The sequence below is a fragment of the Mustelus asterias genome, chromosome 17, assembly GCF_964213995.1.
Source record: "Mustelus asterias chromosome 17, sMusAst1.hap1.1, whole genome shotgun sequence".
Classification (NCBI taxonomy): domain Eukaryota; kingdom Metazoa; phylum Chordata; class Chondrichthyes; order Carcharhiniformes; family Triakidae; genus Mustelus; species Mustelus asterias.
Window position 1 is genome coordinate 21,295,224 of NC_135817.1, and position 14,823 is coordinate 21,310,046.

General features: G+C 40.9%; 1 protein-coding gene across 3 annotated transcripts in view; it reads right to left on the reverse strand.

Moving 5' to 3' along the window:
• The window catches only part of LOC144506360 (cyclin-dependent kinase-like 5), a 206,086-nt gene extending 194,005 nt beyond the window's left edge, over positions 1–12,081 (reverse strand). For 2 of the 3 annotated variants that reach the window (XM_078232370.1, XM_078232368.1), the window contains exon 1: positions 11,875–12,081. The gene's annotated coding sequence lies outside the window, so the exon portion shown is untranslated. Of the gene's footprint in view, positions 1–11,358 lie in introns of all 3 variants that reach the window. The other variant, XM_078232369.1, reaches the window with a different exon arrangement.
• Positions 12,082–14,823: the final 2,742 nt, after the last annotated feature.

A 14,823-nucleotide genomic window follows, 5' to 3' on the forward strand; every position in this document is an offset into this window, starting at 1 on the left:
CACTGTGAGGCAGCAGTGCTAACCACTGTGCCACCGTGCCACTTAGTTCTTCTTCACCCAAAATAACTAACTGGATATTCCTCAAAGTCCAACATCATTCAACAGTTTTAGCATTCTATCAAAAGCATACTCCTGCAGGTTTTGGCAAGAGTAAATGGATATGTGCGATGGAAAGAGACATGGAAACAACATTTTACAAGTGCTGGTAAATAAATTAAATTCCTCTGACGAGTCCCCAAAGAGTCACATTAAATCTATATCATCTGAATTTTCATTACTGTCAGAAAATACAGTGGCATCCATCTATTGAGTTTGGATTGACTGAGCAAGTACATGTAGATAATTTGACATGAGGTATGTCTCAAGGTGTCAAAAGTAACTATTGAAAATATGGCATATTTAATTTTTTCTCATTTATTAAAGCATAAAAATGGTCAAATTAATATTTAATAGACATTTGATCTCTCTATAATTATTTGTGCATCCTCTAGCCACTAGATTTTAGTTATCCTTCACCAATGATGTTTCAGTCAAATTGAATCCATGATCACGCAGCATCAGTCTAACACAGGGTTTCCAAGGGAAACTAAGAAGGGCAGAGAGCAGGGAAGACAATGAACTACTCCAGCAGGAAAGGCAGAAACTATTAATTTTCCATTTTGTTATTTTCATTCACTATTAACTGGACTGTTACCAAACACAAGAGGAAGAAACTGAGCACCTGATGGCAGAATATTCCATGTAAGAGTTTTAACACCAGGTTAAAGTCCAACAGGTTTGTTTGGTAGCAAATGCCATTAGCTTTTTGTCCAAGCTAATGGCATTTTCTACCAAATAAACCTGTTGGACTTTAACTTGGTGTTGTTAAAACTCTTACTGTGTTTACCCCAGTCCAACGCCGGCATCTCCACATCAAGAATATTCCATAACATACTTCTAAAGTATGAGAATTTGATGATCCAACATTGTTACTTCATCTATAAAGTATATTTTCTACTATATATCTAGTCTCTCAAAATACTACCTATGTTATAAAAGTGCTTCCTGTATAAGCTTTATCAAAATAGCTGATTTAGTGTTACATGCAGCATTGATCCAAATTTACTACTGTATCTGAAAAACCTGTTATTATTTGCCAAAGCAATTTTAAGTGCTCTCAACTTCTTGATTTACTGTGCGTGGACACTACAATTTAATTGGTTACCTACCTGCTTGCTATCACTGCAGTTGCACACCAAGACATGTCCTTGATTTGGTGCCAGATTTAAATTGCTATAAGAGGAAATTCTTGCCACAGCGATAAGTTAGATCTTTGTGAGCAACTTTCTTTTGAAGTCAGTGGCAAGCATTTGGTTTCGCTGCTGACTGCAATATTTAGGTCATTAACAGTTTGCTTTCCTTTCTTTGCAACTATATTGATCTAAGGTTCCACGTAATTGCATAGTGCCCATATCACAAAGACAATGTCACTGGAACATTACTTACTGGAACATTAGAGTCTTGTCCCCCATTTTCGCTACACTTTTTGACAAGTACAAATTCCTTCACTCCATCTTTGATATGGCATAGCCAACATCAGAGACTCATGCTGCAGAGAAATAAGGAATTACGTACGTATAAAACAAAGAGCGTGAACTTACAACGTTGTCCCACTCATTGTTCAGTGAGGCAAGGTGGCACAATCAGGTGAGAGGCGAAAAATCAGAAATGCGTCCTGTTTCTCACCTCCCGATCATACTGGCCCTGTTTTGACAACGAAATCAGCTTTGCGCCCTATGAAATGACATCATTAACATGCCATTAGTGAGTCCTGGAAGGTAACATCCGGGTTCACTCGCACTTGACTGCTCACCGGTCAAGCTTCTCACTGGCGAGAATCACAGACGGTCTCCAGCAGCGGAGAACACACATGATGGCCTCGCCTGGGGGGGCCAGAAGCCACTGAAGCCGCCAGGTGGTCGAGGGCAGGACCAGGCAGTGTACATGGGGCTTCCCCCCACCGCCGACAATCACATCCTGGCACTTTTCTTTGCACTATAAGATTGTGACTCATGGCTCACCAAAAAGAAGGCACGACTCTCTCCCGTTTTCTCACTAGTTCAGTACTTTGAATTTTTTTCATAAGATCATGCGCAAGGTCTCTGCATTTTGAGGTACAGGCAACTTCTATTTCAGCAGAAAAATGGAAATTTATCTCAAGATTCCTGTCCAATACTTTTTGTTCTATAACTTTGGGATTACTTTATAAAATCATACAACTTTGAAAAATATAGTTCTTTGCATTTTCTCCAATTTAGGCATCTGATGTGGTTCTGTATTTTGGCCAAGTTACCACAGCATATAATAAGCAGCCTGAACAATTTTTACATCTGTTTACACAAAAGCAGCCCCAGCAGTGTTGACATCTTCCATGTGGCTCACAACTTCCCACTTATTTCAGTAATGGCAGTTTGCACTGGCCATCATTTCTTGGTCACATGACTTGGTTAATGTAATATCAGAGAATTTGCACAAACAATTGGCAGAAGCCACATTATTGAATATGTAGAAAATTATAGCTGGAAGATTTGGTTTCTACCCTCAGATATAACAAAGAAAACACAAGTAGCAATTATACAATGCACAGGTGCTCTCCAGATGGACTGTGCTGTAAAACATGTTCATTAGAATTTAAATGTGATTTTATAGATACAGTCCATTAATTGATTTTTCAATTTCCTCTCCATTCAAATATTGAGACACAAATGAATTTTAATGGGAAATCTCAACAAAATTAAACACAAAATATTGAGATTCAAATATCCATTTTTTTAAATCTTTCACAGCTAGAGTGCAAACAATTTTTTTCCCTTATCCTGTACTTAACCTTTTATCTAGGCTGTATAGAGTCATAGAGGTTTACAGCATGGAAACAGGCCCTTCGGCCCAACTTGTCCATGCTGCCTTTTTTTAAAAAAAAACCCTAAACTAATCCCAATTCACCGCATTTGGCCCATATCCCTCTATACCCATCGTACCCATGTAACTATCTAAATGCTTTTTAAAAGACAAAATTGTACCCGCCTCTACTATTACCTCTGGCAGCTTCTTCCAGACACTCACCACCCTCTGTGAAAAAATTGCCCCTCTGGCCACTTTTGGATCTCTCCCCTCTCACCTTAAACCTATGCCCTCTAGTTTTAGACTCCCCTACATTTGGGAAAAGATATTGACTATCTACCTTGTCTATGCTCCTCATTATGTTATAGACCTCTATAAAGTCACCCCTCAGCCTCCTACGCTCCAAAGAAAAAAGTCCCAGTCTATTCAGCCTCTCCTTATAACTCAATCCATCAAGTCCCGGTAGCATCCTAGTAAATCTTTTCTACACTCTTTCTAGTTTAATAATATCCTTTCTATAATAGGGTGACCAGAATTGCACACAGTATTCCAAGTGTGGCCTTACCAATGTCTTGTACAACTTTAACAAGACGTCCCAACTCCTGTATTCAATGTTCTGACTGATGAAACCAAGCATGCCGAATGCCTTCTTCACCGCTCTGTCCACCGGTGACTCCACTTTCAAGGAGCTATGAACATGTACCCCTAGATCTCTTTGTTTTGTAACTCTCCCCAACGCCATACCATTAACTGAGTAAGTCCTGCCCTGGTTCAATCTACCAAAATGCATTACCTCGCATTTGTCTAAATTAAACTCCATCTGCCATTCGTCAGCCCACTGGCCCAATGTAAGTAAATATTCAAAGAAATATAATTTCCCTCTGACCTAAGTTTAAACATCAAGAGGTTTTACAGACATGTATGCAATATTTTTATTCATCTAAACACAAATACACATATTTGATCACTTTTTGATCTCTGTACAATTAAGTACGGAAACAACTTTACTCTAACAGCACTCCTCAAGATCATCCATTTCCATGATTTTGAACATCAGATATTTAGCAGCTAAACAGTAATATAACTTTAATAGAACACTGCTATAAAAATTTATTTTATCTTGTAACAGGAGGGGTATCTACGTACAAAGCTTAATATTGCAACTTGCACAATAATTAAAATTTATTTCAGTTTTTAACAATTTAATTGGGAAGTTCCCAGTTATAGAAATGATTTCAAATTCATTTTTCTGAAAACACAATTTGTACCTAGCCCACCAACTGGCAGAATTGATAACCCATGATCTTGCGATTTTAAAATGGTATTATCTACTCAGACCACTTGATCAGCACCCCATCCACCATTTCTCTCCCTTCACCATCGACAGTTACAACAGTATATACCATATACAGGATGCATTGCAGAAACTCATTAAGCCTCCTTGACAGCAGTTCCCCGTGACCTTTAACACCCAAGACAAGTTAGCAGATACATTGGAACACCACCAACTGCAGATTTCCTTCCAAGCCATACACAAGCCTAACTGACAACTATATTGCCATTCCTTCGCTGTTGTTAGATCAAAATCCTGGAACTCCCTTTCTTGCAGCATGTGGGTAACTACAACATATTGACTGCAGCATTCAAGGTGGAGCCCATTACATCCTTCTCAAGGTCAATTTGGGATGGGCAACAAATGCTGGCCTAGCCAAAGATGCCCACATTCCATGAAAGAATAAAAGAGCATCACATGTAATTTCTGCTTCTCACTCCTCCAATTTACCAGCAAGAAATATTCACATCATCTATTCAATAAATTAACTGCTAGATCACTGGCAAGTTTGGGAAAATTCACATCTCACTGAGTAAATCATTGGGATTCCAGCACACTAGCAATGTTGAGAATAATGTGTTGGAACCAAAGCCAGGAATTGCTTTATTAGTAGAATATTAACACTAAACTATAAAATAAATAAGTCAACACTTCAATTGTCACACTATCTTTCGTTTAGTACCACCCCTCCGATTTGAATTTTATTTCTATCCAATTTAGTCTAACTTCTGTCCACATCAACTTTGTTCTGGCTCACATCAATTTTGGAATGGAAATAATTTTTTCATTGGCTGAAAACAACCTTTGGAAACTAGCTTTCCTGTCAATTCAAAAGTGATGATGTAACTGTTGATATAGTTGAAGGTCAACAGGGAGTTTTAAAAACTTGATGCAAAAAGTGAGAAGACTCTAAACTCTTGAAAATCTTTTTCTGACACAGTAAATGGTGTCTTTTTTTATTTAGAAATTAATTGCAAAATCTATTTTTCACAATTTTTATCTGATAAATGAAACTGATTTTTTCAGGAAACTTAAAATTGTAAATATAGAGCCTTATAGATAGTTACTCTGCAATGTGGTAGTTGCCTCTGGAAACAACTAGTGAAGAACTACTACCAAATTCCTGATTTTACCGAAGAGTTGCACTCATTTTTGAAAAAAACAAAATCTTCACGCAGTAAGCAGGTCAATCTTGTCAGACGGCTGGTTTAAAAAGTCAGAATATCGTTACAAGACAATTTATTTAACCTCACATTCCTGATAGAATAACTTTACGATACCCTATTCTATTTGCACCCGCAGCTGAAGCACACAAAAAATTTCACATTCTCATGAAAAATAATATTTGTATATTTCCTGCCCAATCTCTAACATTACCTGTCCAAGGCACAATCAAACAAATTTATTTACTTGAGCAATGCATCAGCCAAACAATTTTCTAATTTTCTCCTCTTTCCTGTTGTGTTTTATCTCATTGAAATACATGAAGTTTAAGTGTTCTATTTACAAGGCAGTATTTTTAGTGCAACTGCCTTTAAGAAGTAGGGCAATGTAACATCTGCTCTCTGATTAATGGACACTGGCTTCTTCCATTCTCTGCAGGATCTTAATTAGTGGGCATCACTTTTGAATTGCATTTACAAAACAATAGTTTATATTTATCTCAAAAAACAGCTATTAAATCTTGTACTAACAATCCTCAATTACAAACACTGAAGTTTACAATCCTAGAATAATCAAAAGATTTTGTCTCTGATCAATAGATTTTTGAGGGTATTTATGGAAATGGAGCAAAGGCAGGTAAGTGGAGCCCATGATCTAAGCAAATGGTGGAACAGGCTTGTGGGACTGAATGGCCTAATTTGCTTCCTAAGTAGATCACAACCTGATTCTCCAAAACAACATCAACACTGAACGTCCTACTTTATTTGCTGATATCCAAAAGGAAATAGGTACATGAGATTAATGTAACTTGCCCATATATAATGTCACAATGTGCTTTGTCAGATTCATAAACTGTGTAATATGACAATGTAAAAGAATTATTTAGGGCATTTCTTCTTAAGACATTGTTATGGGAAGGGGGATTTTCATCTTAGGTGATTGTGACCATGATGCACTTTTACCTCATCATCCTCAATTTCTTTGCAGACTTTAAATGGCACTCAATTTTTCCATTGTCCAGCTGTAGGTCAAACCCCATGTGGGTCGACTTCTCCCTTTCCAGTCTTAGCCATGTATCTTGAAATTATTTATCTGCTAGTAACCACATAAAATCCCTACAATGCAGAAGGAGGCCATTCGGCCCATCAGGCCTGCACCAACAACAATCCCACCCAGGCCCCATCCCTGTAACCCCACCTATTTACCCTGTTAATCTCCCTGACACTAACAGGCAATTTAGCATGGCAAATCAACCTAACCCGCACATCTTAGAGTGTGGGAGGAAACCGGAGCACCCAGAGGAAACCCACACAGACACAAGGAGAATGTGTAGACTCCACACAATCACCCATGGGTGGAATTGAACCCAAGACCCTGGCGCTGTGGGGCAGCAGTACTAACCACTGTGCCACCCTTACCTCTGGAGTTTCCTTAAAGCCCTATCCTTGGCTCCCTCCTATATCTCACTTTGATGCTGCCCCTCTACCACATCCATCAAAAACATAACATTGGATTCCACATGCATGCTCATGACACCCACCTCAACCTCACCACAGACTCTCATGGTCATTCTACTGCCCCAGCATGAGCCGAAATTCCATTCAAATGAACCTCGGGAAGATGGAAGCTATTGCCTTTAACCCCCACCATCCTGGTCTTCCATGGTCTTTCCCTTCTTTATCACTGTAAACTTTTCTATCACTACAAACATCAGAGGATTCAGTCTAGTCTCCCTAATCTCTTGTCAGTCTCCATTTTCTTTGCCCCACAATTGGCGGCAGTCCTTTCAGCCATCTAGGCCTCCCTAAATTTGTCTCCATTTCTCCTTGATTAAGACATGCCCCAAAACTTTACTTATTTTAATATCTCCCTCTATGGCTCAATATCATCCAGGATGTTTTACTGCGTTAAAGCTGTGATATAAGTGTAACAAGTTATTTTTGTACCAAGAGCACTTTTACTCTTGTAACAGAGGATATGATTTGCAAGGTTTCATGGTGTGACCTTCGGGGATTACACGATTAAATAAGCACCAATAGAAGTTGAATAAAAAGATGTGTAAGAGGGCAAGTAAATCAGATAAAAGCAAGGGTCAGAGAAATTAAACAGTATCAAATGCACAGGGAGGATCAGAAATAGAAATTAAAATTTCACAAACTACACATGATGACGATTCAACACAGTTTTACAAAATCTTAACCTGGGGAAGCCCTAAATATGTTTTAAAATCAGCATAATCTCAAAAGAGCTTCATTAGCAAATGAAAATATCAGTATTCAAACTGTAGTGTTAGTATTTTTAGAGCAAAATATTTTTGTGAAAGCTCAAATAAAACTGCTCCCAGAGAATCCCATACCCCAAAGTCCCTCCCCTCATCCCCAAGATCTATTTGAACTCATTTTTGTCTACTTCACCAGATTCCTTGATCAACCAGTTGCAATTCATTTCAGCCATAACCAGTTGTGGCAGCATGTTTGAATCGCTAAGAGTGTAGATCATCCTTGGCAGCCAAATTTACATAATTTCATAAATATGCCCACAATTGGAATTCTTTCCTGTTGAATGTTCATCATCTGAGATCATTATTTAGAATAAATAATGCATTCAAACATCACGTGTACATGGTTGGAACTTGTCCAACCAGCACTTATTCAGGTTTTGAAATTGCAGTATTTAAGACAGGGTGCGGGTACAAAAATGAGTGAACACTACTAATGGTTTCATTTTTTGTTAATTTGAAAAAGGCTAGATTTTATTTCTAACCCAGGCATTCAAGCTGACAGTACTTGTTATTTCCTAAAATGCATTTGCAGTATGGGGCTGCCCAAGCTTCAATGATTGCCTCCAATCCCATTTTTCAGCTGTTCCTCTTTGTCATACCTTTACCATATAAATTCATAATTGTGGCATTGTAGCACAATACTGACAGATTAGCTTTTTTTTCTTTCCAATTGCAGTGCAATTCCAGCATTCTGTATGTTAAGTGTTTGTTGCAGTTTCTACTTCTATCTATCCCTCTGGATTGTTTTAATAAGTATTAAGACCTAATAGAGGTATACAAGATGTTGAGAGGCATAGATCGGATGGACTCTCAGAGGCTTTTTCCCAGGGGGGAAATGGCTGCTACGAGAGGACACAGGTTTCAGGTGCTGGGGGGTAGGTACTGGGGAAATGTTAGGGGGAAGTTTTTCACACAGAGGGTGATGGGCGAGTGGAATCGGCTGCCGTCAGTGGTGGTGGAGGCAAACTCAATAGGGTCTTTTAAGAGACTCCTGGATGAGTACGTGGGACTTAATAGGATGGAGGGTTATAGGTAGGCCTAAAAGGTAGGGATATGTTCGGCACAACTTGTGGGGCCTGTTTTGTTCTGTCGTTTTTCTATGTTTCTAATAGCAGGACATCAGAATACTATCAGGCAATGTCAACACGAATTTGTGTTTTTGAGAAAACCTGATTTGAGGATATAACAGGGTGAATAAAGGTGTACCAGTAGGCTTAATGCATTTGGATTTCCAAAAAGCATTCAATAAGGTGCCACATAAAAGGCTACTACACAAGATGAGAACTCATGGTTCTGGGGGTGATACATTAGCACGGATAGAGGATTGGTTAACTAACAAGACAGAATTGGAATAGATAGGTCATTTTCAGACTGGAAAACTATATTCATCTTTTTTATGCATTGGACACAGGGATTGCTGGCTGGCTAGCATTTATTGCCCATCCCTAGTTGCCCTTGAACTGAATGGCTTATGAGGCCATTTCAGAGTGCAGTTGAGAGTCAACCTTACTGCTGTGATTCTGGAGTCACATGTAGGCCAGACCAGGTAAAAATGGCAGATTTCCTTCCCTGAAGGACATTAGTGAAGCAGATGGGTTTTTCCTGACAATTGACAATGGTTTCATGATCATCAGTAGATTCTTAATTCCAGATATTTTTATTGAATTCAAATTCCACCATCTGCTATGGCGGGACTCGAACCTAGGTCCCCAGAACATTAGCTGAGTTTCCAGATTAATGGTTTAGCGATAATACCACTAGGCCATCACCTCCCTGACTAGTGGAGTGTAACAAGGATCAGTGTTGGGGCCTCAACTACTTGGACGAAGGGATGAAACTGTGGCCAAATTTGCTGGTGACCCAAAGTTAGGTAGGAAAGCAAGTGGTGAAGAAGATACAAAGAGTCTGCAAAATGATATAGATAAGTTTCATGCATGGGCAAAAAGGTGAATGATGATGTGTAATGTGGGAAAACGTGAGGTTGTCCACTTTCCTAGTAAGAATAGAAAAGCAGACTATTATTTAAATGGAGAGAGACGGCAGAATGCTGTGATAGAGGGACCTGGGTGTCATTATACATGAATCACAAACAGTTAACAGGTACAGTAAATAATTAAGGCGGCAAATGGAATGTTGGCTTTCATTGCAAGGGGATGGAGTATAAAAGTAGGGAAGTCAAATTACAGCTGTACAGAACATTAGTGAGACTACATCTGGAATATTGTGCACAGTTTTGGTCTCTTTACTTGAGGAAGGATATACTTGCATTAGAAGCCGTTCAGAGAAGATTCACGAGGCTGATTCCTGGGATGAAGGGGTTGGATTATGATGACAGGTTGTACAGGTTGGGCCTGTACTCTGTTGTTAAGAAACATATCAAAACATATAAGATTCTGAGGAGATAGTACAGGGTAGATGCTGGAAGGATAGAATCATAGAATCTCTGCAGTGCAGAAGGCCATTCGACCCATCGAGTCTACACCGACTCTCCGACAGAGCATCTTACCCACCCCCACCCTATCCCCGTAACCCCACGCATTTACCCCACTAATCCCCTGACTTACACATTTTTGGACACTAAGGGGTAATTTAGCACGGCCAATCCACCGAACCGGCACACATTTGGATTTTGCAGTGTGTTCCCACTTCAACATACTTGCTGCTTAACTTTATAAACTTCTTTGGAAATTCAATTGGAAGCGTGCTTATAAAAAGAAAAACAATGGAACAAATCACATAACACCTTGTCAAATATCTATTTGAAAGGTCTATGAGTTTGAAACATTTACTCTTGTTTCTCCCTCCATAGATGCCCTTGACTTACTAAGTGTTTTCAGCATTTATGTTTTGGGGCCTATTATCTCTATTGGTTAGATCAAGAGTGAGATAAATACAGAAATAGAAGTAGGTCATTTGTGTGGTGGGGCGGTGCTCAGAATAATTTATCAACAGTTTAAATAGGGCATCGCCATCTATAATTCCATATTAAATTGTAGTTTGTAGAAAATACCCACGGAACAAAAACACATACAAATGATAGAGAGGAAATTAGTTACTAAAAGAAAATAACTAACCCTAATCAGGCCATGTTGAATATGTTGTGATGTTCCAATGTACCTTCGAGTCCACTTTACAACTAATCATAAATGATATCAACAATCTTCCCTGTAAGACTGCTATGAGGTCATTTTCTTTAATTATACTAAATACAATGGCAATTAGCACCCAATCTAAAATTGTAAGCATATGCATCCTGCATTGTTAATTTCATGACACATCTACAATGAAGGTTCACTAAAAGAGGTGCATAAATGAAGGTTTATATTAATCCATTGAAGTTGTGGATTGAGTTAAGAGCTGTTATTTAAGTGTGGTTTAGGAAAATGGGTCAAATGATTTCCACTCAAATGATTCACATGACTTGCTCTTAAAAAAACGCAAGATACACAATGTAAATATCATTTGCCAAGCAGAAGATTCAAGAGATCAATACACATTAATTTAAATTACTTATTTTCAAAACATATACTAAATCACACTCGTTATCGTTCCAAATCAGAATATATGGAGTAATGAATACGCTGCAAATGCATGTCAACAGGTGAAAGGGTTCAGGTTAACGATGACCATTACATTGCTGTAATTATTAACAATTAATCGAGCAAAATCATTACCAATCAGCGAATGAAAAACAATTTACATCAATACCAACACCCCCATCAGCCCTCTGCTCCGTCAAAAGAGTCGTCAGGATCCCATTTCCAGTTGCTTCTTCCCTTTGCTACTGCCTGAAGCTCAGGCTCCTGCGCAAGCTGAAATGAAGGAGCCGACAGGTGAGGGGCCGGGGCGCGAGGCTGATTGTTTTCCCCGGGGCCGGAGCCGCGAGGCTGATTGTTTTCCCCGGAGCCGCGAGGCTGATTGTTTTCCCCGGGACCAGGGCCGCGAGGCTGATTGTTTTCCCCAGGGCCGGAGCCGCGAGGCTGATTGTTTTCCCTAGGGCGCAGGTCCGGGTGCTCGAGCTACGGCGCGCGCTGCAACCACCACCTCCTCCTCCTTCTCCCAGTCCGGGCGCTAGTGAGCAGCGGTTAGATCTCGGTGTTATATCCGGGGGGAGTGGGGGAACAACGGCTCACCCACCACCGGGAAAAGAGAAAAAGGTACTGTCGACAGACCGAGCAACGGGTCAACCGACTTCCCACTCCCACCCCTCACTCACCTGCAGTGAGAAGCACTTGGCTCCACAGCCCCAACCGCTCAACGAAACCGCCATATTCCATTGCGTAACCGCGACGTCAGGACCATCGCGTGCACGGATGACTCAGTCCGTTAGGCGGCTCGCGGCGGAGTCTTTCCCCGGATTACCCCCCCCCCCCCCCCCCCCGGACTGCGGTGGGGGCACAACAGTCGTTCACGGCCACTGGCCCCAGCGCCCGCCCCCGGTAACAGTCAGCACTGAGCCAAGGCAATCACTCTACCCATCCCCTCAGCACCGAGACAGGGCTGGTCACTGAGCCCCCACCTAATGTTGTTTCGGACCACTTTGAAAATTATTCACGAAACAAATGACATCATTTTTTTTTCTTCTCCCTTTTCCTCCCCGAGTCTAATGATAGAATAGGAGGGCGATGACGGGTCCGCTACTCCAACCACACAAACCGGGCCCTGTATGTGTCTGTATTCGTTAAGCCTCGTTCATTCGTTCACTCACTCCAAGGGTCACCCAGACTCGAAACGTTAGTTCTATTCTCTCCCCACAGATGCTGTCAGACCTGCTGAGATTTTCCAGCATTTTCTGTTATTTCCAATTCTAGCATGGGTAGTATTTGCTTTTATCTTCATTCACTCACTCCCTGTTTCATTCCTTCCCTGGGTCACCAGTTTTCCTCTTCAGCCTGTCCAGGCTGTTGCTCTCAAGGCCAATATGGCCAAGCAGCAGAAATACACTTCTCCGACTAATTCAAACTTAAACCAGCAGCTTCCACGCAGAATCTTTCCCATTCCTTAATTTTGGTATGACTGGTATATTTAATATTTTTTGATGGGATTAATCGTAGAAAATATGTGCTGTTTATATTTTGACTGCATAGTTTAAGTCTCCAAAAGGAGAAGATCTCAAAACAGGCTATTTGAATGATTTTGAGGAACTTGTCAGGACACCTGGGTGGTTGATGATAAATCTGGGACCACTCCCAGCAAAAGCAGGAAGTTTGGTTATCCTACCTCCATCCCTCCACTCCCTGACATTGCTGAGACAGGATGTTGACTATGGGGGATCATCAATATGGAAGGAGCAACACGTGGTGGTGGTAGTTGGGTGGGTGGGTGGTGGGGGGGGGGGGGGGGTTTAAAAGCAGCTGGCTCCACTTAGGCCAGCAGTTAATACACTCGGGACCGATCTGCACTCTAACTGTTAAAGGTGTTCAGATATCACTACGTAAAGGGTGATTGGTGATGGAAGACTGGCCTCTAAGATTATTACATTGGTGACAGGGAGTAAAGTGAGGTTTTTTTCTTCCCTCTGGACCATCTTTACTTTCGAGACAGGTAATCCTCTGGAAAGAAATATGCCACTTTTCAGCAAACTTGAAGCCTACGATGCTAGCATAGAAGACTGGGCCCAGAGCGCACAAAAACTAGGAGCAGGCCATCTGGCCCCTTGAGCCTGCTCCGTCATTCAATAAGATCATGGCTGATCTCTTCGTGGACTCAGTTCCACTTACCCGCCCGCTCACCATAACCCTTAATTCCTTTACTGTTCAAAAATGTATCTATTCTTGCTTTAAAAACATTCAATGAGGTAGCCTCAACTGCTTCACTGAACAGGGAATTCCACAGATTCACAACACTTTGTGTGAAGAAGTTCCTCCTCAACTCAGTTCTAAATCTGCTCCCCCTTATTTTGAGGTCATGCCCCCTAGTTCTAGTTTCACCTGCCAGTGGAAACCTGCTTCTATCTTATTTATTCCCTTCATAATCTTATGTTTCTATAAGAGCTCCCCTCATTCTTCTGAATTCCAATGAGTATAACCCCAGTCTACTCAGTCTCTCCTCACAAGCCAACCCTCTCAACTCCGGAATCAACCTAGTGAATCTCCTCTGCACCCCTCCAGTGCCAGTATATCCTTAAGTTAGGAGACCAAAATTGTACACAGTCCTCCAGCTGTGGCCTCACCAGTCCCTTATACAGCTGCAACATAACCTCATTTTTAAACTCCATCCCTCTAACAATGAAGGACAAAATTCCATTTGCTGCCTTAATTACCTGCAAACCAACTCCTTGTGATTCTTGCACAAGGACATTCAGGTCCCTTTGCAAAGCAGCATGCTGCAATTTTTACCATTTAAATAATAGTCCATTTTGCTGTTATTCCTATCAAAATGGATGACCTCACGTTTACCAACATTGTACTCCATCTGCCAGACCCTTGCCCACCCACTCCGACTATCTATATCCCTTTGTAGACTTTCAGCGTCCTCTGCACACTTTGCTCTTCCACTCATCTTAGTGTCATCTGTGAATTTTGACACACTATACTTGGTCTCCAATGCCAAATAATCTATGTAAATCGTAAACAATTATGGTCCCAACACTGATCCCCAAGGTCCACCACTAGTCACTGATCGCCAACCAGAAAAACACCCATTTATCCCCACTCTTTGCTTTCTGTTAGTTAACGAATCCTATATACATGCTAATACATTACCCGTAACAGCGTGCACCTTTATCTTGTGTAGCAGTCTTTGGTGCGGCACTGTGTCAAATGCCTTCTGGAAATCCAGGTACACCACATCCACAGGTTCCCCATTGTCCACTGCACATGTAATGTTCTCAAAGAATTGCACCAAATTAGTCAAACATGACCCTCCCTTCATGAACCCTCACTTCATGACCTTCCCTTCATGGTAGTAATAGAGGCAGGTACAATTTTGTCTTTTAAAAAGCATTTAGACAGTTACATGGGTAAGATGGGTATAGAGGAATGTGGGCAATTGGGATTATTTTAGGGGATTTTTTTTTAAAAAGGACGGCATGGACAAGTTGGGCCGAAGGGCCTGCTTCCATGCTGTAAACCTCTATGACTCTAAGAGCCAATGAGCACAAGGGGCTCAGTGAAAGGACGTGTTTCAGGATGTTAGGGGTGGCATGGTAGCACAGTGGTTAGCA